This window comes from Gopherus flavomarginatus, chromosome 6 (genome assembly GCF_025201925.1).
Source record: "Gopherus flavomarginatus isolate rGopFla2 chromosome 6, rGopFla2.mat.asm, whole genome shotgun sequence".
NCBI lineage: Eukaryota > Metazoa > Chordata > Testudines > Testudinidae > Gopherus > Gopherus flavomarginatus.
Genome location: NC_066622.1, coordinates 135825129 through 135852406, shown reverse-complemented (window position 1 = coordinate 135852406; position 27278 = coordinate 135825129). Strand labels below are relative to the sequence as shown.

Sequence of the window (27278 nt, the reverse complement as noted above, 5' to 3'; positions counted from 1 at the left end):
CTGATCCCCATATTTCAGCCGCTTCCCGGAGCGGCACAGGGGCAGGGCAGACAGGCAGGGAGCCTGCCCTGCCCCCGGTGCGCGCTGAGCCAGAGCCCCTCCTACAGTTGAACCCCCTGCCCCGAGTCCCTTGCCATACCCTGCACCCTGACCCCCTGCTACACCCCTCCTGCACCCCAACCCACTGCCCTGACCCCCCTGCTACACCCGACCCCCTGCTGCATCCCGCACCCCTCCTGCACCCCAACCCCCTTCCGAGCCACCTGCTGCACCCTGCACCCAACCCCCTGCCACACCCCACACTCCTCCTGCACCCCAACTCACTGCCCTGAGCCCCCTGCCGCACACCTCCTGCACCCCATCCCCTGCAAACCCCCTGCCGCACCTCATCCCCTGCCACACACCGCACCCCAACCCACTGCCCTGAGCCCCCTGCCACACCCCTCCTGCACCCCATCCCCTGCCAACCCCCTGCCGCACCCCTCCTGCACCTCAATCCCTTGCCCTGACCCCTTGCCACACCCCTCATCCCTCCTGTACCTCACCCCAACTCCCTGTCCTGTGCCCCTGCCACACCCCACACCCCTCCTGCACCCCCTGGGGGCAGGGACAGGCGGAGTTGGGATGGGGATTTCAGGGAAGGGGTTGGAAGAGGCAGGGCAGAGACAGGGCTTCATGGAAGGGGTGGAGTAGGGGTGGGCCTGAGGGAGGGAGGTGTCAGTAATGCGGCCCTCGGGCCAATGTACTAGTCCTCATGTGGCCCTCCTGGTCATTTGAGTTAGAGAGCCCTGGTATAGCTGTTTCCTGATTACAAAAGGATCTTAGAGTACTAAGAAAATTCGACATGATGCCTACTGTAACTACTTGTGTTTATAGGTCGAACTCGTAAAGGAAGTGACTGGAGATGTCTAAGTTCTTATGTGTTTGCACTTCCAGTCATATGAATCCTAGAAAATACACTTTTCTCTGAATGCTATCACCGAACACAAACTAAAAATATCAGGCCCAATGTCTGCTCCAAATACCAATTTAACTTTACCATATATCTCATCTTTCATACAAACTGCACCCCAAAATGTTTTGCCAGAGTTAAATAATGCGGTATCAGATGTCAATAATAAATATTAGCAGATGGAGAGAGAAGCTAAGACATATGGGGAAGGGAGAAAAGAGATGTTTTTAGCTGAGATTTCAAATGAGATGCAGAGTCAATAAAGCAGAGAAATGCAGTGTGGCAACTCCAGAGGGCTGGAATTCCAGAGGTTTTCCATACATGCGTTTAGAGACAGGCCTTGTTTTTGCTGCTAAAAAAAAAAAAACAACAGTATTTTTTTACCTCAGGGTAACTAACACACAAACTATCACAGGGTAAAAAACACACAATAGACAAGGCACTGTAGTTTTACAGAGAGGTAAAAGAAGTGAGGTCAACCCCAGGTGGTGGTCTGGTGCTGATCTTGCCCAGAAGTTTTATCTTGTGTTTATACCTTGGGATAGGCACACACTTCAGTTACCCCAAAGCATAAATACACTTTTTAGCAATGAAAACAAGGCCACAGAAAAGAGGGGCACTGTGCAAGCAGAGGGAATGGGAGAGGAGTAGAAAGAAATGACTGTAATAATTTACACTGGTATCATTTTTCAGCTTCACTCAGGTAATATATGGGGCACATTTGCAATATTAATGAGTCAAATATTAACCATCTCAACTCTCCAGTAAAGTAGGTATTTACTGCCCTCCCCTTACAGCTAGGAAGCTAACACACAGAGAAGTTGAATGACTTTCACAAGGTCACAAACAGGGGTGATCATCAGAGCTAGGTTTAGAACTTCAGGCTCTGGTTCCCACTTCTGGGCTCAAACCCCTACACCAAAATCTATAGATAGTTTTAAAAGGGAAGAGGACAGTTTTTATTGTGACAGTCTGTGTGTGTTTATCTAGATTTTATTTGATTGCCATGAAATAAACAATATAAAAATCAAACCAAGGACAAACAATTTGGTTACAAAAATATGTCCCACACTCAGCACTCTGTGATCACTTTCCAATTACTAAAAAGCAAGATTTAACAAATGAATTTGCACCACATTCTGAACGCCACCAGGCTTTGGCAGACAGCCTGAGGAAAGGCATTCCAGAGCTGAGAGCTCTCTACCAAGAATTCCCTGCTACGCATCCAGGAGGTCAAACTCTGAGGAGCAGACAGCAAGAACACTCCAGTCAACTGCAACTTCCACAACAAGGCACATACGGGGAAAGTGTTTCTGCCATAGCCCATTCCCAGGCCATTTAGGGCTTTATAAATAATTACCAACAACTTCAACTGCACCAGCAGGTTCCATGGTGTAATGGTTAGCACTCTGGACTCTGAATCCAGTGATCTGAGTTTGAATCTCAGTCGGACCCAAAGGCAAATGGATGGCAGTGCACAACACAGGGCATTCAATTACTAACCCGGCCTGCTTAAAAGGCAATGCACTTTGCACTAGCTGAAGCTGAGTAATCACAAGCAGAGAACATTGCATGTCTTGGGCTCATAGGCACTATGGTAATACAAATAATAAACAACAACAATCATAATTGCAATAGTCCAGGAAAGAGGAGACAAAAAGCAAACATGTCTGTGGAGAGAAAGGAAGGATCAAGAACTCCAGGTCAGGTGATGTTTAGAAGGTGCTTTGGGACCTTAGAAGTAGTGATGGATCGAATTAAGACCCCCGAGACTGCAAACCACAAAGATTAAGGGGGTGGACATGCAGTCAGCCGATGGAACAGTCACAACTCCTTAAGAGCAGGGGTTCTCAAACTGGGGGTCAGGACCCCTCAGGGGGTCACAAGGTTATTACATGGGGGGTCGCAAGCTGTCAGCCTCCATCCCAAGCCCCGCTTTGTCTCCAGCATTTATAATGGTGTTAAATAGATACAAAAGTGTTTTTAATGTGTAAGGGGGGGGTCGCACTCAGAGGCTCTCTGTGTGAAAGGGGTCACCAGTACAGAAGTCTGAGAACCCCTGTTCATGAGGCTTCAACATACCTAACCTACCAACATCACCTCTGTCTTTCCTGGCTTCATCTTAAAGCAGCTATCTTTCATCTATGGATTAGGACTCTGCGGGAAATAAATATGGCCACTAAGTGGTAATGATCACTCAAAAAGATCTCATGGCCACTGGGGCTCTGTGAAAGCAACGTCATAAAGGAGAGCATTTGATTCTTTTTCCACATGAAGGCAGTCTGAATCCATCAACCTGCCAACCATTCTGAACATTTTCACTCATCTACCTTTTCAGATGTCTCCATCACAACACAAAGACATAAAAAACGACAGGCCACAATCAAAGTTAGAAGACTTTTTCCATTACTTTAGCCTCATCTTGTCACTTCAACTGCCTCATGCCATTTTTGTGCCATCTTGAAAAAAGATGATGACACAGTGGAAAGGTGCATCTGAGTAGGAGTGCATTACAAAGGCCAGCAATGCCATGGTCCAAAAGTTGGATAGTATCATTTCGAAAAGAATTCCGGAACACAGTGGATCCATTTGTTTCTCAGATGGTGGGAGTATTTTAATTGTTCACCTTTAATCGCAACCTTACATGAATGAGGAGCCAATGGAGGTGGCTGAGGTCCAGGAAGATGTGTCTGGTTTTGTAACAACATGTGAGAAAGCAGTCAGCATCATTCTGTGCATGTTGGAGTTTGAAAAGCTGAGATTTGGAGGAGCTACAGAAATCAGAACTGCAACAACCAAGGCAAAAGGAAATAAAGGCATAAAGTAGTAGAAATTTCATTAATTTTATTTAGATAACATTGCATGATGATAAATCCTACCAATGCAGCAATGTTTGATAATCATGTAAACGCTAACAGGCACTTCACCAGTTAAGTAGGTATTGCTCACATAGCAATGTACCTGCTTTGAGATAAAATATTAAGAACAGATAAAAGACACAAGGATTGCAAATTTGTGGCCCCAATCCTGAAAGTCTTATTCACACAAACACCCACACCTGACTTCAATGGATATACTCTGGTAAATTGGAGTAGTAGATTCAGATTACTTGTGCGAATAAGAGTGAAAAGATCCCACTCTAGGTTTTCATTTTTTTTCTTTTCTGAACACAAGATCCTCTTTAAATTGATGCCAAGGATAGTGACTAAAAATATGATGGGCTAAACTACTCCATCCATTTGTAAGTTACTGGGATAAATATCTATCTGAGTGGGCAGGTGGCCACTCAAGACTTTCAACTCTGAGCAAATGAAATATGATGCATCTTTCTTTAGTTACAAATCTATTTTTGAGATTTATCATCTGTAAATAACTCCACAAAAAATAGAAACTTTTGCCTAGATAAGATGCTTTAGAAATATCTCCCTATGATTTATTACAATTGTGGTTCCTGCTAATGCAGTCATAATTAAGCACCTTAGTGTTTCTGATACAGAGCTAATTTCGGAGATGTATTTAAAAAAGCTTGCTGTGAAACTCTGATCCAGGCTAGCACATGACACACAAGAGTGTCTGGAAAAGAACATGGGATTTTTAACACAAATTCTGAAATAAACTGATTTCCTTCTTTGTTATACAATGCCTTATTTAGAGGATTATCCATCGAAAAGTTTTGCAAATGTTGGCAAAACACAGAATGGCATGCCATTGACATTCTCCCCTTCAGGGGGACTTTTACTGGCTATTTTTCTTTCATTTTTCAGCAAATGGTTAGAAAATTCTGCATCCCAGATTAATACATATGTATTTGGCTTCGGTACACTATCCTTAGTTCAGCTGATTTTGTTTTTAATACTTTGACCAAGTCAGTTCATAGGATTACATGCCAAAAAAGTATAAATAAATAACAGCAGTGACAATCCCACTTGTCTAGTACATTCTCAGAGAGTTTACACAACAGAAAACAAAACCAGCACTACACCTCTGTGTTTTAAGATACTCACAAGAAGTTGACCAAGCACATTTTGTCTGTTTGGGGCTCATGTATTCAGTTTTGATATCCCTAACATAATTGTCAATACTACTGTTAGGCATTCACACCATGGACAGAATCATAATACTTTACCTTGATTCTCTTTAGCACCTGGCATCACAGGATCTCAAAGCCTTTTACAAACCTTAATTCTCATAACACCCTTGAGATAATTGGTGTTGTTATCCCCATTTCGCAGACTGGAGACCTTGGGGCACAGAGAGGTGAGCCACATGTCACTGAAGTTAACTGAGGTCATAAAACAAGTCAACAGCAGAGGTGGCACCTGAAGCCAGGAGTCCTGACTCCCAGTCCTTTGCACTAATCATTATATTGCACTCCCACTGTGAGTGTTGTAATACCCAAAGCGGGACTAAACATCTCTCATATAATTGTGTGACATTATAATGTGTGTTCAAGGGTGCATGAGATATTTTAATATATATTCAAGCACACATGTATTCTGATTTTAATATTTAGCATTGGTTGCATTGTATGGAAGTTCAATTCTGTTAAGAAAGTGACAGATTGTATTAAATAAATCTCAAACTTCTACAGCTATGGAATGCTGCTTGCCAAAATAATATTTAGATTGACTCAATCTTAGCAGGTTCATTAACAAGGCATCTTGTAATCGCCACACAACTCCAGCGCTCCCTACCTTTCTTCCCTTTTCGAACTCTGCACTGACCTTTAGTTATCCCCTATGTTCCAACAGTGCTCCCAGCTTTTCCTACTTGTTTGCCAGCTTCAATCATCTCAGTCCCTTCTTCAATGCAGAGTGTGGTACCACTACAATGAACTCATCCACACTGAAGTCCTCTTTAAAGGCCCACCTCTGCAGCACTGCTTACTGTGACTCAAGATAACTTATACATATTGGGTACCTCTACATACTGCAGTTAAACACCAATGGCTGGCCTGCGTCAGCTGATGGGCTCTCAGGGCTCAGGCTGCAGCAGTGTAGATGCTGCAGCCTGAGCCCAAATGTCTACACCACAATAAAACAGCCCCTCAGTCCAAGTCAGTTGACACAGACCAGCCACTGGTAATTTAATTACAATGTAGACATACCCAAAATGCCTATTGTTATTCCATGTTCCCTAATTTCTATATCTAGATTGCTAGTTCCTTATAGCAGGAAGCACTATTTTTAAATATTTGGGATGCAGCTAACAGGTGCTACTGTAAATAAATAAATAAAGATATTAGGACCACTGACTATCACCTGGATCACTGGTCCGAAACCTTTTTCATCACTGTTTTGGAAGGATTGCACTAATTCCCTTAACTCTTCATTTACACATTTCTTGGGGTTTTTTGTCTAACTGTAGGGTGCCAATTCAAATCATTCTCAGCTTATCAGCCAATAATTTTGTTTATCAGCCAATCACAAAATCATTTCTGAAGGGCATTTTAATTACTGCTACTTTTGAAAAAATAGAACATCAATTACTTTAAAACTCTAAAAAGCAACAAAGAGTCTCGTGGCACCTTATAGACTAACAGCATTCACCCACGAAAGCTTATGCTCCAATACGTCTGTTAGTCTATAAGGTGCCACGGGACTCTTTGTAGCTTTTTACAGATCCAGACTAACACAGCTACCTCCTCTGATATTTAAAACTCTAGCAATTTTGTGAAAGCCCACAATTTCCAAACGTAAACATAGAAGACTGTAAATGACCTAAACCTGAAGAACTCAGTGTAGCTTGAAAGCTTGTCTCTCTCACCAACAGAAGGTGGTCCAATAAAAGATACCACCTCACCCACCTTTCTCTAAACCTGAAAATTGTTATTTTGGTATTTTCCCTGCCTTGTGCCTTGAGTAAATTCCTCATTTTAAATCATTTTTCTCCTAGATGGCTGCCTCTTTGAGAGTATTTCTTAACTCTTTTGATGACAGCAAATAAGATCCTCTTCCTGTAACAATAATTATTTTCAAGGGATACAGTTAGCACAATCTCAACTCACAGCAATTAGTTAATGTTTTTCGATGGCTCTGAGCATGAAAAATGCAATATAACGGCTAAACAGTATTAACGGGCAGGAATTCTTGTTCACGCTAACTGGAGATGTGCATGAATTGAATTAAAAATATGCCCTGTAGTCTGCAAGTTATATTAAAAGATATGATTGGATTCATAATACTGCACCTGCGCCCCATTAATTGCACTGGCTTCACATCCATTTCTTGGTGTCATTTAAGATCTATAAAGACCTATGTGGTTTGGGTCATGTCTGCCACAGGGCCTCTCTCTCTCCCTGTGCACCACTGCAATGGCTGAGATGTTTTTGCCAACAGTCCACAGGGAGCTGGTCAAACATTTCTTGGTCATGCATTTATTTGTTATACTTTGGTTCACAGTCTATAGTCTCCAGCGGGTTATTTCTAGATAGGTGTGGTAGTAGAAGGAGAAGGCTGTTTACAGGGTCTATTATGGACAGTGATTTAATTTCTGGCCAAATAGCCTCTGTGTAGTGCACACAGGGGCTATAGTAATTGCTGCATAATTAACTATTAATTAAACAAACCAGTTTTTGTTAACTTGGATGTCTTTTCTAGACACAATGTGTATTGACACTCATGCAAAATATTATTAATTATTTGTATCACTACAGTCATGAACCAATACCCACTGTGCTAGGAATGTACAGACCCAGGAAAAAAGACAGATCCTCCCTCAAAGTGCTTACAATCTAAATGTCAGAAAAGAGACAACAGATGGAAACAGCAACAGGGGAGTACAATGAAATAAGGAGACAACTGATTGATCAGCATGACAGGCAATGGTCTCAGCACACCAGCAGCATAACCCTTGTCCGGGAAAGGAGAGTTTTGAGGCAGGATTTGCAGGAAGATAATGAGGAAGCTTTGCAGATGTTTAAAAGGACCTCTTCCTAGGCTTGAGGAGCAACATGGGAGTTGCTTGTTTTAAAATGTAACAGGTGGGAGATGATGGCTGGCTTCACTGACAGAGGCAGGAGCTGAGAGAGGAGTGGAGGAGAGGGTGTTGAAACATAAGCTTCTTGTCTTCACTTTTATGTGATTGAGGAGCCGCCGCCAGTGGATGGATGCAAAAAGAGAAGTGACATGGTCAAAGCTATAGGCTAAGAACATAAACCATTCAGAATGTATCTGGAAAGACTGCGTGGGGCAAGATTGTATTTATCAAAGCCAGAGAAAAAGGGCACTGCAGTAATCGAGACACAAGATGAGGAGAATGTGGACACCACTTTTAGCGGCGTGGATGGCTAGAAAAGGCCATATCTTAGAGAGGTTATGCAGAAAGAATCAGCAAGATCAAGACATGGTCCTCTCTCTAGGTCCTCACATTCAGGCTGAGTAAAAGATGATAAATGGGTTACACCCCTGAGTGACGGGCAGGACAGTGGTGTTGACCACAGTGATCAAAAAAGGAAGGAAGGGGGAGAGCTTGTGGGAGGAAGATTAAAAGCTCTCTTTTAGCCATATTGAGTTTGAGCTGATGGCTAGATATCCACAAGGAGATATCAGAGAGACCAGCTGAAATTTTACTTGGATCAGAATGAGAGGGGTCTGGAGTAGGGAGTTAGATCTGTGAGTTGTCAGCACAGAGTTGGTAGCTGAATTGGTGTTTGTGGGTGAGATTACCTGGAGATAAGGTGTACAGGGCAAAGAGAAGGGGATCAGTGACAGAGTTCTGTGGAATCCCTGCAGGAAGTTGGAGGGGAGATGAAGAGAAGCCATTAACAACATTTTTACCATCACATTTTATATTCTTCTGTCACCCATAGGAGTTAAGCAATTTGCATAGGGTCAAAGTGCACAACGTGTCTCAGTTGGGATTAAAATTCAGGAGTTCCTTGTTCCTAAAGTGAGTATTCAGTCCTCTAGATCCTGCAGCCTCATAGACTGCCTTGGTTCTCTCCATCAGCACCAGCTATCGCATTTTTTATTGTTTAGATATACTGTTGGTAGTCCATCACTGATGATGACAATATTGTCACAGTTCTCGTCTATGGCTACACATAGGACTCCTAAGTCCAAACCCTGATGCACAGAGTCAGCCGCACTGAGGGCATGAGAAGTCTGTATCTATGATGTTTGATGGTGCAGCTCTTTCACATGGCGCCTTTCACGTGAAGCATGGAGATGATTTTGTCAATCCTGCTCAAAACTGTTACATGCTGATCTTTTCAGAGACCACCAGTGAGCCATTTGCTCAAGTTCTTTGGGACTGATTCCAGCCCACTGGAGACTGCTCTTCAGATTATCTTTGAAGCACTTATATGGATGACTCTTCTTTCTTTTGCCCTGACTCAGCTCCCATGCAAGATCTGCTTCGGGAGACGGTGGTCTTCCATTCTGATGACATGTCTGATCCACCTAAGTTGTCTTCTCGGTAACATTTCCTCAATGCTGGTTGTGCTTGCTCTCTCAGGGACCTTAATATTGGTCACACATCCTGCCAGTGAATGCTCATTATTGAGCGGTAAGAGCACAGGTAACATTGCTCGAGCAGTTTAATGTGATGTCTATAAAGAGTCCACATCTCTTTCCATACAGGAAAGATGTTAGAACCACTGCACTGTAGAGCTTCAATTTGGTGGAGACACAAATTTTGTGTAGGTTAAGGACTTTTGTTCAGAGTCAGCCAAAGGTCTGGCTTTGCTAATTCTGGAGGAAATTTCCTTATCAAGGGAACTGTAACTCAAGATAGTGCTGCCCAAATATTTGAACTAATCCACATTTTTCAGCTGTGTGCCTTGGATGAAAATGGCTGGCACTGGGGCATTGGAATGAGGTGCTGGTTGGAACAAGACCTCTGTCTTCCTGAGACAATGGTGAGGCCAAAGAGCTGAGATGCTTCAGAAAATCTATCAATGAGGACCTTCAGGTCATCATAATATAAAGTAATATAGGACCGGTGCGCCATACATCTGACCACCCAGCTATGGTGCTTCTAACAGTACCACCGGCAAAGCCATTAAGAATAGATGATCTGGTCACAGAAAAGGATGAAGTCTTATGGAGACCCTAAATGATTTATGAATAAGGCCCCATAAACACAGAGCCAGCCTTGCAACCATATGCAACCTTTAAAATGGGTATCATGGAACTCCAACCTGGGGAAAAGAAGAAAATTAGAGGCGAGCTGCCACGTATTGCTGAGCCAAACAAAAGTCGATACATCTGTACCAACACACACAATTATTTTTTGTAATTAATCTCTACAACACAAAGTGCTGTGAGGCTTGATTAATTAATGTCCATAATGTGTGCCGAGATCCTCACAGAGAAGGCACTATAAGCAGAGTATTAATAACATCCATAGCTACCAGTTATAACAACATTCTGGCATATTTTTAACAAATGCTACTTGTGTTTCTTTTATGCTACCTTTGTGGAGATAATTAATTCTTCATAGCATCAAAGATATCAATTAAATCAAAGGGTTTATTATTAACCTAAGACATTTTGATTTTTTTAATACTACATATGATGCATGGATAAAAACTAACATTCTTTGCTTGCTAATAATAATATAGTAACTCCTCACTTAAATTCACATTTTTCAAGAACATAACTATAACGTTAAGTGAATCCAATTTCCCCATAAGGATTAATGTAAATAGGGGTGGTTAGGTTCCAGGGCAGCTTCCCCTACTCTGCAAGCACCAGGGGTGGGAGGCTAAACCCTCAGCCCGCCCACTCCACCCCTTCCCCCAAACCCCCACCCTTGACTCACCTCTTCTCCCCAACTCCTCTCCCTTTACTTTGCACTGCATCCTGGCTCCTTCCCCCTCCCTCCCCTCCCTTCTAAATTCCGCAAGCCAGCTGATTGCCATGTTCGGGAGGGAGGAAGGAGGTGCACAGAGTCCTCCCCCGTCCCTCCTGCCCAGGGAAATCTGCTGGCTTGCCACATTCTGGAGGCAGGGGAGAGAGGAGGAGCCTGCGCGCCAAGTCCTTGCTCCTCCTCCTTCCCTCTTGCCTCCAAACCACCCCAAGCCAGCTGATTGCCGCTGGCAGGAGGAGGAGGGAGAAGGCGCTGATCCAGAGGGTCTGCTGACGGGTGGGAGGCGCTGTGAGGGAGCACAGGGAGGCCGCCAGCGGTGGAGAAGGCAGGCAGCCAAACAACATAAGAGTGGAGCATTACACAACTTTAAATGAGTATGTTCCCTAACTGATCAGCAACATAACGAAACAACGTTAAGCGGAGGAGTTACTGTATTTAGCATTTCTTTACCAATGCCTAACCAAGGAACTTTCATTAATTAAGGTTTCCAACAGTCCTGTGGAGTAGGCATGTATTTTATCTCCATTCTACAGTATGGAAAATGAGACAGAAAGACACAAAGTGATAAATGTGAGGTCACAGCATGACTCAATGCTTCCAGCCAGGAACAGAAATCAGATCTCCTGGCCCTGTGCCTGAACCACAAGACCACCCATACTCCCTCAGATAGTTGTCACATCTTTGTCTGTCTTGAAACAGGAGCCGTGAGTCCTCTGATAAGTTAATTCACATATTTTCCAGTCTTCATGGAGCTTCTACATCTCCATATCCTCTGCAGAATTGCTATACTCTAACATCAGTGCTAGCTTTATCATTCTCAGCTGACAAACTTATGCCTCTTACCCCCGGTGTACTGTTAATGTAACACTAATTTTCTGCTCTCTCTACCATGCATGCACAGTACTGTCATACATCTAGAAACAAAGAATACAGGTCATACTTGCAAGATGGGAGACTCTATTCTGGGAAGCAGTGACTCTGAGAAGGCCTCGCAGGTCATGATGGCTAAGTGTGACGCTGTGGCCAAAAGGGTAAATATGATCCTGGGCTGTATAAACAGAGGAATATAAATTATATTTCTTTTGTAATTTGCACTGGTGCAGCCACTACTGGAATACTGTGTCTAGTTCTGGTCTCCACAATTCAAGAAAAATGTTGATAAACCAGAGAGGGTTCAGAGAAAAAACACAAAAATGATTAAAGGATTGGAAAACATACCTCATAATGAAAAATGTAGGAAGCTCAATCTGTTTATCATAACAAAGAAAAGGTTAAGGGGTGACTTGATCACAATCCAAATGTACCTACATGGGGAACAGAAATTTGATAACAGAGGGCTCTTCAGTCTACAAGACAATGGTATAATAAGATTCAATGGCTGAAAGCTGAAGCAAAACAAATTCAGACTAGAAATAAGGTGCAAATTTCTAATAATGAGGGCAATTAACCACTGGAACAACTTACCACAGGTTGTGGTGGACCCTCCATCACTGGAATTTTGTTACTCAAGACTGGATGTTTTTCTAAAGATATGCTTTAGTTCAAATAGGAATAAAATAGGGAAGTGTTATGACCTGTGTTATTCAGGCTAATTGATCACAATGGTCCCTTCTGGCTTTCTAATCTATTCATAATGGGAACTCCTGCCCTCTACAATGATACTAATTGACCACAAAACCAAGGCAATGCTTTGAAGTTGTTAATACAATGTCGGTGTATGGACAAAAGGTTGCTTTTGGGAACCTCAAAGTGCACAAAAACCTTCCACTCACTGTAAATGAATGGTTACAGTACAAGACTTAGTCAGAGCCCTCAATACTGCACCTATTCTACTCACTCAATTAAGAGCTAATGCAATCCTGGGATGCATAAACAAGGGAACCCTGAGTAAGAGTAGAGACATTATTTTACTTCTCTATTAGGCCCCAGTGTGACCATTACTGGAATAAGGTGTCCAGTTCCAGTGTCCACAACTCAAGAAGGATGTTGATAAACTGGAGAAGGTTCAGAGAAGAGCCTCAAGAATGACTAAAGGATTAGAAAACATGTCTTATAGTGATAGACTCAAGGAGCTCAATCTATTTAGCGTAACAAAGAAAAGGTCAAGGGGTGACTTGATTACAGTTTATAAGAATCTATATAGGGAACAAATATTTGATAATAGGTTCTTCAATCTAGCAGAGAAAGCTATAACACAATCCAGTGAGTGTAAGTTGAAGCTAAAAAAATTCAGACTGGAAATCAGGTGTAAATTTTTAAATGATGAGAGTAATTAACCACTGGAACAATTTGCTAAGGGTTGCTGTGGATTCTCCATCACTGACTATTTTTAAAACATGACTAGAAGTTTTTCTAAAATATATGCTCTAGGCAAGGTGGATAAAAATCAATGCTTTTTTTTTTTTAAATCAAAGAAATTCAGATTTTTATTTAAAACAGATTTTTTAATAAAAAATTTTTTTCTTCAAAAAGCAATCTAAAGAGTTTTAATTAAGATACATTATAGCTCAAAGATATCTCATCATGGAATAGGGATTATAAATTCTAATTCTTTAGTATGAGACAAATATATTCATGTAATGTCTAGGAAAAGTTTTGTAAATGAGTTCCAACAGTTCATGGATTAGGGACCCAATCTTATGGGGCTCCAGGGACTTCTGTATAGATCATTTAGGTTAATCTTTCTATCTACCCATTGGGACTCACTGCTCAGTCTAGAAAATACCATGCTTAGTTTTGCAGTTCTCAAACTATGGACGTGTGTCTCCAGAGATAACATGCTTGTTAACAGCAAAAATATTTTTAAATAAATAATATATAGAGGTAAGAAATAACAGACCTCAACCCTACTGTCCCTCTGCAAATTTGTGTACACAGAGTCAATCCCTTAACTCTCTCTAAAACTGCAAAGTTTCAAAAAGTTCAATGAATAGAAGAGGGAGCGGAATAGATCTGGACAAGAAGTAGTAGTCTGGAGATAAATGTGAGAAGGGCGGGACAGCCAGCAGAAACATTCTCTCACTAGAAGGGAAAACCTATGATGGCAGCAGGCCATAAGAGAGACCCAGTTGGCAATATTTTAATGAAGTTCCAGCGGGTAAGACAGGCGTGTGTGCAAAATGCAAACAGTGCAACAAAGAAATACAGGGCCTGGTTGCCCAAATGAAACAACATCGTGAGACGTGTTCTTTCTTAGGAGGAAGCTGCGTTGAAGATGATGAAAGGAACATGTCTGAACATGCAAGACCTTCAGGTTGATAAACTTTTTTAATTTCATACTTCTTTCTTAAGGACTGCCTATCTTCCTTCTGGACTATTCTTGAATTCTCATGTTTGAGCAAAAAATATAGTTGTTACTCTATGGTACCATCATTTTAGATGCAGTTGTAAAAAAGGATCAACTGAAATAGACAGATCTTCCTTTTACAATTTCACCTTTAAAGTAGTACTGAGTGTCAGTGAATGCAATGAGTAATATTAAATGAGCAGTGTGGTAATAATAATTAAATAACTGCATTGACTTATTTTGTTTAGGAGAATCCATCCTCAACATACAGGATTCTGAAGACTATCCACCTTCAAGATCACCATCACTTTCTATAGTTTCAGAGTTATCTGCCAATAATAGTGTTTCAGTCACATCATGTATGTCACAAAGCAACAGTGTGTATATATATATATATCACCTGTAGCAAAAAGAAGAAAAAATCTCCATTATCCAGAAACAACCACAGATAAGTTTGTGATAAGAACCAGCAGATTACAAAAAGAGGTAATTGATGAAAAAATTGCCTGGTTTGTTTATGCAACAAACTCTCCTTTCTGTAGGATTGAGAACCCACACTTCATTAACATGGTTCAGTCATTAAGACTAGGATACAGTCCACCCAACATAGCTGACGTCGCAGGCAAATTACTGGATAAAGTGTATCAAAGAGAAATTGAGCAGCATGCAAAAGGTCTAGAGGGTAAAATTGTCAACCTGAGTCTTAATGGGCGGAGCAACGTCCACAATGATCCTGTTGTATGAAGTGTGGCAACAGAAGAAGGGAATGTCTTCCTTACAGAAACAATTGATACATCAGGAAATGCACACACAGCGGAATACTTACAAGTAAACTGTGAAAAAAAATTCAAATGTCTAGTATGCAGCTTGTGCACAGACAATGCTGTAAATATATCCGAGATGAGAAGAAATTATTTAGAAGAGAGTCCTCAGCTAATAACATATGGTTGCAGTGCTCATTTGATGCATCTCCTAGCCAAAGACTTCAGTGTTACAGAAATAAAGGCTAACGTTGTTGAAATTGCAAAATAATTCCGTAACAACCACTTTGCAGCAGCTGCTCTGAAAAAAGTGGGAGGAACCAAGCTAACTCTCCCACAAGACATGTGATGGAACTCAGTAGTGGACTGATTTGAGCACTGTATCAAGAATTTGATGACCATTTGTGAACAAAATCGTGAAAAAATAGATGGCACTGTCACAGTCAAAGTTCTCAACATTGGGCTTAAGAGAAATGTTGAACACATGCTGAGTACCCTGAAGCCTATTTCTGTAGCCTTGAACAAAATGCAGGGAAATGGCTATTTTATTGCTGACACTGTTGAAATCTGGAAGGAACTGAGTGAGATCTTGAAAAGAGAAATATGCAATGACAGAGTTAAATTATAAGCATTAAAAAAAAGCAAATGAGACAAGCCCTATCCCCAGCTCATTTTCTTGCATATATTCTCAATACTCGGTACCAGGGTCACACCTTAACTGCTGAAGGGGTTGGCTATGACATGGACATCCAACAATTATCCCTCCTTAATGCCAACTACAATAATCTTCAGAGCTAAGGGTGAACAATTCAAGAAATATATGTTTACTGATGTTTTAAAGAAAGTCACACCAGTGAACTGGTGGAAGTCACTCAAGCACTTTGATTCAGAGACTGTTGAAGTGATAATCTCACTTTTAACAGCAATAGCTTCTTCTGCCGGTGTAGAAAATATTTTCTTCCTTTGGACTAATCCATTCCAAATTGAGAAATCGTTTGGGACCCAAAAAAGTAGGAAAGCTTCTTTTACTTTTCCAGATTATGAACAAACAGGAAAATGAAGGTGAAGATGACCAAGTTAGGAGTACAAGCCAATATTTTAAGTTTCTCATGTTGACCAGGCTGACATAGTCAATTTAATTTTTGGTTTTTTGCTTTTAAATATTTCATTTAACTATTTTAGTTAAAAACAATTTTAACAAAAAGAAAGCTGATTTTAAAAAACTTGAATGTTTAAATTAAAAAATTCATATGCTTGTTTTGTTAAAATATTGTATGTTTGCCGTTGAAGAAAAAAATCCAGAATACTTAACATTGTTGTTTTAGTTAAATAAAACAATTTAAACGTCTGTCTGGTGAGGTTATCCTCCTAATACAGCATGGCAAGAATATCCTCCAAATATTAATGATTAATCGGTTGAATTGGAGATAGTTCACCTCCCAATGACTTCATAAATATCTGCTTCAATTACCTTTGGTGAATGAAATAACCAATCATTCATTTTCTGATATAGCTGTAAAACTAATCTGAAAAGTTTTCAAAATAAATCACTGATTAAAAACGTATAGTATGTACCTTCTAAAAATGAAACCTACATCTATCTCTGAGTTGTGAAGAATGTGTGTTAAGGTTATAACAACCAACAAGAATGCACTTTTATGTAGAAATTCATGATTAAATCGAGTCTTCCTGACTAGGGATTTAAATGAATTTGATTTAAATCAAATCCACCCTGGAGAATTCTCTCTTTACTATAGTTTCAACCAATCTGCCTGGTACTGAAGTTAGACTTACCAGCCTGTAACTGCCAGGATCACCTCAGAAGCCTTTTTTCAAAATGGGTGTTATATTAGCTATCCATCAGTCATCTGGTAAACAGGCTGAATTTTACTTTTCTATGCTACAGATTTTATACAACTTTGCCCTGGAAAAAATACAGGACATCCACCTACACTTTCACGTGGCTGCTCTTTGGTAATAAGCTCTATAAACATGTACTATGCAAAAAGCAGCCTTCATGTACATATAGTGGTCAGCATCCCAAGCTGATCAAATAATCCTGAGCTGCACTGCCAAGTTAAATTTGTATTTAAAACGATTTTTTTTCTGTTTATATTTTACTTAAGAAATAGCAAGATGCCCACCTCTGATCTTTCCTGGTTTTACTAGAAGACTTTACAGGAGTCTCAAAGGATGTACATATTGTGACTTCTCACACTTTAGTAAATGGCCCTGGGGCATTGAATTTTTGACAAGGACATCATCTGTCCAATGGAGAAAGGATGGACTTGTGGTTAAGGCACTCATCTAGGATTCAAGAGACCTGGACTCAATAACCAACTCTGACACAGCTTCCTGTGTGATCCTGGGTAGGTCCCTTAATCTCTTGTGCCAGAGATAATACTTCCCTACCTCACAGGGGTGTTGTGAAGATAAATCCATAAATAGTATAGTAACCAGATATGATATGGGCGCCTGTTGGATCTCTTTTTAGGGGGTACTATTATTTATACAGCACCAAGAGCACAACAGGCACTTGGCTTACCATCAGTCTTCTGGGGTTCTCCTTTTTGCACTTATTTTTTATTGCAACTCTTCCCTCCACTCCACCCTCCCAAAAGCTCTGTATTAGATGGCCCCAGCCTTTCACCTGACAATGGCAAGAGCGAGCTGCATCCACCCTAGTCAATACCACTCCTGGATTAGTCTTCGAGAACCTGAAACGCTCCCTTAGCAAAGGGAGTGAGCATGCTACCTCTGCAATACTCTCAGCCTATCAGACTGAGGGTCTCAATACATGCCCCATAGATATAATCCACTTTTCTCATCCACCCTCTCCCCAAATGAAGGGTGACTGATTAAAATATCTTTGTATCTTATGTATCATTCATTATATGCTAACAGTGAATTTAAACAAAATACATCTCCTGAACTGTGTTCAAGCCTTAATTGCTCAGTCCACTCTGGTAACCCTGCAGCACTTTACCTGTGATAAGAAAGCCACACTGACCTATCAGTTGAACAAACAGGAAGATGAGGAAACAGGTAAAGTGACATTCATATCTGTGTTTAACTGCAGTTACAGCATTTTGTTTCTATAGATAAAGCGAGCACCATTAATTTATTTTATTTTCTGATCTGTTTTTTCAGTCATTGGTGGGCTAGACTGTCACATGATCTGCTCTGCCCCCTTTCCCTGGGAACTTCTGGGGCTGGTTCGCTGACTGAGTCAACCCAGAACACACCAACTAGACTCACCTGGGTTTAGGGATTATGATATATGCTAAACTATCAGTTGAGTTTAAAAAACTGACCGCAAAACTGAGTTATTTTTGCTAGTAATTAATGGAGCTGGATGGATCAATTACCTCACTGCGATTGTTATGGATAGCACTTTCACAGCATGTCTTCACTTGAGGGTTCCATTTTTTTCCACTTCATTAAACCCTCTAGGAATGTTTTCATATATAAAGTGTTCCACACATTACACAGATGTCAGTGTGGAGAACTACAAACATCTAGGCCAACGCCAGCTAATTCAAGGGCCTGCTCTTTTTGCTCTCTTAAGCAAACAGTGAAAAATGAGACTATTTCACAGCATTCTGTAGGAGCGCCTAAGGAAAGCTACATCTTTATTTTTCCTTTCCCCACCCTACAATCTTCCTATTAAGTACACACTCAGCATAAGAAGTCTCTGTTTTGAAATATTCTGAGCATAACTGGGAGCTGTAAATATTATTCCTGTGGTTAGATAACTAAGTTACACCTGACTGTGAAATGACTTCAGGACACAGCTGGACACAATGGAACATCCCATCCCCTTCTTTTTTTTCAAATGAATTTGTACCGGCAAAAGGCACCAGATTGGCAGTTTGGGAGGCTGAAGTTATCTGTTTAGCCACAGAATGGGTAAAGCACAGGCAGTATTAGTGCAAGAATCCACACACTAGACCCAAGTCCGTCATGCTGGTTCTGGAAAGAACATCTTCCGGGCTCTTCAAAGCTTGTGCCTTTGCCTTCTACCTGATTCCCACCCCAAGTTAGAGAAGCTGTGCTCAAACATTCATATGTTTGATTTAAAAACCGAAACAAAATGCGCAAATAGCAATATTACATCTACCAATATTTCACTACTGTAACCTTCATTCCCCCATATCTCTTCCTCCACCTTTGTTTATTCGTATCTTTGCTGTGTTAAGTCTGATCTAGCTGGTAAGATCCACAAGCTAAGGACCTTTAATTTTAATGGCCTAGGTGCGCATCAGCAGCACTGTATAAACAAATATAGGGGAGAAAGGATTAATGACCCGTTTAGTCTTTGGTCTCTACCAAAAAGGGAAGCATTTCCTCACACAGTGCACAGTCAACCTGTGGAACTCCTTGTCAGAGAATGCTGTGAAGGCCAAACACTAATAGGGTTCAAAAACTCATGGAGGATACGTCCATCAATGGCTGTTAGCTAGCATGGGCAGGAATAGTGTCTCTAGCCTCTGTTTGCCAGAAGCTGGGAATGAGCGACAGGGGATGGCTCACTTGACGATTACCTGTTCTGCTCATTCCCTCTGAGGCACCTGGCACTGGCCACTGTTGGAAGACAGGATATTGGGCTAGATGGACCTTCGGTCTGACCCAGTAGGGCCGTTCTTACGTTACATATCAGCAATTGTGACAGTGAGTTTTGCAACAGATGTACCTATATAGAAGAAACTTGACTAAGGCCTGGTCTACACTACGTGTTTAAACCGAATTTATCAGCATTAAACCAATTTACCCCTGCACCCGTTCACACAACGAGGCCCTTTATATCGATATAAAGGGCTCTTTAAACTGGTTTCTGTACTGCTCCCCGACGAGAGGAGTATCGCTGAAATCGGTATTGCCATGTCGGATTAGGGTTAGTGTGGCCGCAAATCAATGGTATTGGCCTCCGGGCGGTATCCCACACTGCACCATTGTGACCGCTCTGGAAAGCGATCTGAACTCAGATGCACTGGCCAGGCAGACAGGAAAAGCCCTGAAAACTTTTGAATTTCATTTCCTGTTTGCCCAGCATGGAGCTCTGATCAGCACGGGTGGCGATGCAGTCCCAAATCCAAAAAGAGCTCCAGCATGAACCGTACAGGAGATACTGGATCTGATCGCTGTATGGGGAGACAAATCTGTTCTATCACAGCTCCGTTACAGAAGACGAAACGACAAAGCATTTGAAAAAATCTCCAGGCTATGACAGACAGAGGCCACAGCACAGTGCTGCGTGACAAGCGTAACGGAAAACCAAAGAATCAAATGGGTGCTCATGGAGGGAGGGAGGGGGTCCTGAGGACTCCAGCTATCCCACAGTCCCCGCAGTCTCCGAAAAGCATTTGCATTCTTGGCTGAGCTCCCAAAGCCTGTAGGGTCAAACACGTTGTCCAGGGTGGTTCAGGGTATATCTTGTCAATTTACCCCCTCCCTCCCCCGTGAAAGAAAAGGGAAAAAAATCATTTCTTGACTTTTTTCTATGTCACCGTATGTCTACTGCATGCTGCCGGTAGACACGGTGCTGCGGCACTGAGCAGCAGCATCCTCTCCCCTCCCCTCCGGCAGATGGTACAGTATAAAATGACTGATAGCCGTCCTCATCATCCTGTGAGTGTTCCTGGTTGGCCTCGGTGAGGTCAGCCAGGAGACCCTGGGTAAAAATAGGAATGACTCCCAGTCATTCCCAGCAGATGGTACAGAACAGCTGGTAACCGTCTTCATCATGGCAACTGCGGGCTGAGCTCCATCAGCCCCCCTCCCTTTCATGTTTAAAGAAAAGTTTCTGTACTGCCTGGACTATCATAGCAGCTGGAGGCTGCCTCCCCCTCATTTTATCTCACTAAAAAGTCAGTGTTTCTTATTCCTGCATTCTTTATTACTTCATCACACAAATGGGGGGACACTGCAACAGTAGCCCAGGAGGGCTGGGGGAGGAGGGAAGCAACGGGTGAGGTTGTTGAAGGAGCACCTCCTAGAATGGCACACAGCTCATAATTTCTGTGGGATCTGACACGGAGCGGCTGTGCTCTCTGGTTCTCTGGTACACTGGTTCTCTAGTACACTTGCCCCATATTCTAGGCAGGACTGACTATTTTTAGATAAAACAAAGGAGGGAATGACCCAGGGAGTCATTCCCATTTTTGTCTTTGCGTCCCCAGCCACCCTCAGCGAGGGCCAGCCAGGAGCACCCATGATAGTAACAGACGGTACAGAACGACTGATAACCGTCATCTCATCGCCAATTTACAATTGCATGGCAGACGGTACAATAGGGATGGAAACCGTCTCTGCTACCTTGCAAAGGCAAATGAATGCTGCTGTGTAGCACTGCAGTACTGCCTCTGTCAGCAGCATCCAGTACACTTACGGTGACAGTGACAAAAGGCAAAACGGGCTCCATGGTTGCCATGCCATGGCATCTGCCAGGGCAATCCAGGGAAAAAGGGCGCAAAATGATTGTCTGCCATTGCTTTCACGGAGGAAGGAATGAGTGACAACATTTACCCAGAATCACTCGCGACACTGTTTTTGCACCATCATGCATTGGGATCTCAACCCAGAATTTCAGTGGGCGGGGGAAACTGCAGGAACTATGGGATAGCTATGGGATAGCTACCCACAGTGCAACGCTCCAGAAATCAACGCTAGCCTCGGTACATGGACGCACACTGCTGAATTATTGTGCTTTGTGCGGCCACGTGCACTCGACTTTATACAATCTGTTTTACAAAACCGGTTTATGTAAAATCGGAATAATCCTGTAATGTAGACATACCCTAAGACTGTCAATATCTGTTGAATATCTTCATCAACGACTTAGATGTTGGCATAGAAAGTACGCTTATTAAGTTTGCAGACGATACCAAACTGGGAGGGATTGCAACTGCTTTGGAGGACAGGGTCAAAATTCAAAATGATCTGGACAAATTGACGAAATGGTCTGAGGTAAACCGGATGAAGTTCAATAAAGACAAATGCAAAGTGCTCCACTTAGGAAGGAACAATCAGTTTCACACATACAGAATGGGAAGAGACTGTCTAGGAAGGAATATGGCAGAAAGAGATCTAAGGGTCATAGTGGACCACAAGCTTAATATGAGTCAACAGTGTGATACTGTTGCAAAAAAAGCAAACGTGATTCTGGGATGCATTAACAGGTGTGTTGTAAACAAGACATGAGAAGTCATTCTTCGCTCTACTCTGCACTGGTTAGGCCTCAACTGGAGTATTGTGTCCAGTTCTGGGCACCGCATTTCAAGAAAGATGTGGAGAAATTGGAGAGGGTCCAGAGAAGAGCAACAAGAATGATTAAAGGTCTTGAGAACATGACCTATGAAGGAAGGCTGAAAGAACTGGGTTTATTTAGTTTGGAAAAGAGAAGACTGAGAGGGGACATGATAGCAGTTTTCAGATATCTAAAAGGGTGTCATAAGGAGGAGGGAGAAAACTTGTTCACCTTAGCCTCTAATGATAGAACAAGAAGCAATGGGCTTAAACTGCAGCAAGGGAGATTTAGGTTGGACATTAGGAAAAAGTTCCTAACTGTCAGGGTGGTTAAACACTGGAATAAATTGCCTAGGGAGGGTATGTGGAATCTCCATTTCTGGAGATATTTAAGAGTAGGTTAGATAAACGTCTATCAGGGATGGTCTAGACAGTATTTGGTCCTGCCATGAGGGCAAGGGACTGGACTCGATGAGCTCTCAAGGTCCCTTCCAGTCCTAGAGTCTATGAATCTATGAGTCTAAACTAGCAAGAACTTTTAGTCACTGCCAATGTATGTCAGATTTTAACAAGTGACATGGCAGTAGAAGGCTTTGCTCAGGCACAGAGACATTCAGTACTATACTTAAATAATTGGGTGCACTGACTAAGTGTCAGGGAACTAATACTCAGGACAATGCACAGGAAATCTACTACAGAATGTATTATAGAGTTATACATTCTACTACATAATATGGTAGTCATAAGTCTGTCTATATAAAAGTGATTATGGTGCTTCGCAGATGGGCAGAATGACTTAGGCAGGGTAAGACAGAAGCCTATCATTTGAGGCAAGATATCACTGCCGATATATGTACAGTCCTTAACTTAGCCCGCTGTGCTAAAATATTTTGCATAGTACCAGTCTGACCCTTCAACATACAGTCTGAAAATGAGGAGTTTAGGGCAGAGTGGTTACCCTAATTTAGCCATATTTAGATAATAAATTGCTCACGGCAGCCACCTTAAATAACAACACTGAACTTTTTGCAGATATTGCATCAGTTCTATTTATTGTACATTCTGAACTTCCTTTGTGGTAATAAAAGAAAAGAAAAATAAACTTGTGTTGAGTGCTCTCTATTGGCAGGACATAGCCTAACATTTTAGGAATCATTCCTATGAATTGTTACCCATAACATTAAAATAATACAAGCCACTAATACTTGGATCTTAGCCACAATGCATAATAATGTTTTTTTCAGTAGCACAGAGTGGGTCTTTTACATAAGAAAAATTTACATGAAAATTCATAATATGGAGATATCCAAAGAACAAGTTATGCCTAGACACAGAGTAGCCAATTATCAAAGACTAATACTTTGGATTTCTTAAAAGATGCCAGTAATTCAAGTATTTTTAAAGTGAGCTTTATGCTGATAATTCACACCATCACAAATTAGGGGAAGAACAGATACAGGGCAGACAAAGTGGAAACTCCCCGACACTGCCTTACTGATGTGTCTCAGATCTAACAGAGAGTGAAGACACTGAGGAGTGTGACAGGAGATCAGTCCCAAAGCCCATTCAATCCTTGTTCTCTTTAACACAGCCAAGCAGGGAGCCTGTTAGGATGTGGAACTTGCCATGGGAAACTGGGCTAAAACCACTCATCATTCACTTCTGGGAAGGCCAAAGAGCTGCCAGATGATAACAGCTTTGGGTCAAGTATCAGAGGGGTAGCTGTGTTAGTCTGGATCTGTAAAAGCAGCAAAGAGTCCTGTGGCACCTTATAGACTAACAAACGTTTTGGAGCACGAGCTTTCGTAGGTGAATACCCACTTCATCAGGTGCATGTAGTGGAAATTTCCAGGGGCAGGTATATATATGCAAGCAAGAAGCAGGCTAGAGATAACGAGGTTAGTTCAATCAGGCAGGATGAGGCTCATGCTCCAAAATGTCTGTTAGTCTATAAGGTGCCACAGGACTCTTTGCAGCTTTGGGTCATTACACAGCTCTGCTAGATTTTAATTGATGGTCAAGTAGCAGTAGGCTCTGCTGTATCAGATCACTCATGTCCCACAGCACTCTATGATACAAGGCCGCAGAACTGACTAGGCAATTTAGCTCCCATTGCAAATCATCAATCAGGGAAGAGCTGCCAACAGTCAACCTTTCTCCCATGCACATATTCTGGAGCAGTTTATCTGTTACTCCTGTAATTCAAAACTTAAGCTGAGCCTGAACCTGAAAACTAACTTGTGAGCACTACAAACCTACTCCATAACTCAGTGGTTCTCAACCAGGGGTACACATACCCCTTGGGGGTACACAGATGTCTTCCAGGGGTATATCAATTCATGTTGATATTTGCCTAATTTTACAATAGGCTACATAAAAAGCAATAGCAAAATCAGTATAAATTAAAATTTCAAACAATGACTTGTCTATACCTGCTCTACATACATTCGAAATGTAAGTACAATATTTATATTCCAATCCATTTACTTTATAATTATATGGTAACAGTGAGAAAGTAAGCATTTTTTCAGTAACAGTTTGCTGTGACACTTTTGCATTTTTATATCTGATTTTGTAAGCAAGTAGTTTTTAAGTGAGGTGAAAGTTGGGGGTACACAAGACAAATCAGACCCCTGAAAGGGGTACAGTAATCTGGAAGGTTGAGAGCTACCGCTATAACCAATCCCCTGAGCCAGCTCTTCCCTAGACAGTAGTTTCTATTACAAGCTACATTTTATTAATCAGATTAAAAATCATATTTAACAAGCCCACATTTCCTTTTCCATGTTATTTGAGATTGTCTCCCCAATACATTTCATTTGTCTCACCACAGACATGAAAACTGATTTATTTTCACTTTTGTTTCTTCTGATTTTTTAAATAAAGCTTACTTTTGAGGTTTTCCCAAAGAGCATAATGCTTCAATGTTCAGGTTCCAAACATTAAGGGCGACTTTTTTTTTTTTTTTTTAAAGAAAACTTAAAGTTGAAGTTTGAAAATAGCCCAGTGTAAATATTTCTAGTGGTTTTAGGTTTTATAAATCTTATTTTTCCAAAACCTAAATTTGAGTTGAATCCTAAATTTGAAGACATCCTTCACACTTTATGTAAACAAGCTTTATTTTAAAAAATTGCTTTTAAACTGAAAAGCTGCCTGACAAATTTCAACTCAAATTGATTTTTAGCAAATGCCTTATAATAGTAATGCTAGAAAAGCAAATATATTAGCACAATTTCTGATCTCAAACCTCAGCTGAAAATGTTTCTCTTAATCAAAATTTTTCACCACTGTTTATCTTTGTAATTGTATGCAACTCCATGGAGCATTTTGGAATACAGTGTATTTAGATGATAGTATACAAATAAAAGTTGTACTGTAGTACATAACAGAATTACATCTACGCTCGGACAACTCCAACTTTTGTTATAAATTCCCAGCTGATCTTTTGACCTCAAGACTAGCTACAATGGAGTTCTGCTCTAGAACATAACTATTAGGATTGTTTCTCAAAGATTTCCAGAGCAAAAGTGCTCAGTTGAAAATACAGTAAACTCCACTGCAAACTCAATATGGAAGTCAAAAAAAAAAAAATCAAGCTACATTCTCTTTCTAGCTTACAATAATCACAAACAACAAAGATCCTGAAAATCAGAACATATGCCATAACCCTGCAAACATTTATACACATTTAACATTACTCATATGAGTAATGTGAATAAGTATTTGAAGGATCAGGCCCTTAGTTAACAATCCTAGTAAGATGAGCACCATAATACATGACCCAGAATAGAACATAACTCCCTCTCCCAGAGCTAACAGGTGTAAGAAGCAGCAAAATATATTTTAGTTAATGACAAGATATATTTTTCACTTCAAGTGGGGTTGAGAAAGAAGGTGCCATTTTTACATAGTCATTAACATGAAACCCAGAATGAACAGGCCAAGTACCATCCTGGAGCATCCACATTAGAACCAATTAAATGTAAACACCTTTGGAGGATTTCATCATCTCCATATTTTTATAACAGCCTTAACCAGATAAAAGAGAGATGGACGGGACCTATTAAATCCTTTAGTATTTCAGTAGCTAAGGCAGAACAGTTTCCCCGGTGTACATTTTGCAATGCAACATTGTCAGAAGTAGCAGCTTTCAAAAAAGCTGCAGGTAAAATGACAGCAAACCTGATTTTAATTTGGTTCCCACCTGCCCCATCTGGGTTATCAGTTCAAGCCTGACACAGACCCATTTGCCAAGGCCAACTCCGTTCAAATAAAGCGAGTGATAGTGAACAGATTTCTGAGGCAAGGCTACCTTGAAAACACTTTGAATCCTGCCAGGCCAATTGCTTTCCTCTCTACAGGGTATTACCCTGCTCAATCCCCAGCCCCAGGACGAAGCGAGGATGAATTGTCCAGCCACAGTCTGGTTTGCTGGGGTGCTCAGCACAACATCCATGAGAGGAAATAAACCACAGGGTGTTCGCCCAGCTCAGCCAAGGGGCCCACTCTTCACCCAGGCCTGGAGGGTGCAGGGAAGACAGCCTCAGGGAGGACGGTCCTAGGCTGGTCTCTAGCCAGTCACTGCCTGGGAAAGGGGGCACCTCTCCTGAGGTGGGGGGCCCCACTCAGTAACCACCCTGAGAAGAACCCCCGGTCACCTGTGGGGAGCAAGGATCTCCTCAGCGATAGCACAAGGGAGCAGCTTGACTGGGGCAAAAGGGGGCACCCCCAGGACAGCAGGGGGGGCTGCCCACGCAAAAGGGGGAACGTGGGGGTCCTGCCGGCCCGAGGGGGGGCGTGTGAGGGGGTCCTGCCCTGAGGCACTGCCCGCGCGGGGGGGGGGGGGTGGGGGGGTCCTGCCCTGAGGCGCTGCCCGCGCGGGGGGGATGGGGGGAGACGTGGGGGGGGTCCTGCCCTGGGGCGCTGCCCACGCGAGGGGGATGGGGGGAGACGTGGGGGGTCCTGCCCTGGGGCGCTGCCCGCGCGAGGGGGGGTGGGATGGGGGGAGACGTGGGGGGGTCCTGCCCTGGGGCGCTGCCCGCGCGAGGGGGGTGGGATGGGGGGGTCCTGCCCTGGGGCGCTGCCCGCGCGGGGGCGTGGGGGAGCTGCCCGCGGACACTCCCGGGGGGCAGGTTCTCGCAGCGGCGGGTTCCCCACTCCGAGCTCCCCCCAGCCACACTCACCTTCCGCCGCTCTGCGAAGAAATAAACCGCACAACTGC

The 27278-nt window shown here is 42.2% G+C and overlaps 1 protein-coding gene and 1 non-coding gene across 2 annotated transcripts in view; one reads left to right on the top strand and one right to left on the bottom strand.

Annotated features, from left to right (window-relative positions):
- The window catches only part of NT5C2 (5'-nucleotidase, cytosolic II), an 88207-nt gene extending 60929 nt beyond the window's left edge, over window positions 1–27278 (bottom strand). The window contains exon 1 of the mRNA XM_050958129.1: window positions 27241–27278. The gene's annotated coding sequence lies outside the window, so the exon portion shown is untranslated. The remainder of the gene's footprint in view (window positions 1–27240) is intronic.
- TRNAQ-CUG (transfer RNA glutamine (anticodon CUG)) lies at window positions 2336–2407 on the top strand. The gene has a single exon. It is a non-coding gene; the product is annotated as a tRNA-Gln (tRNA).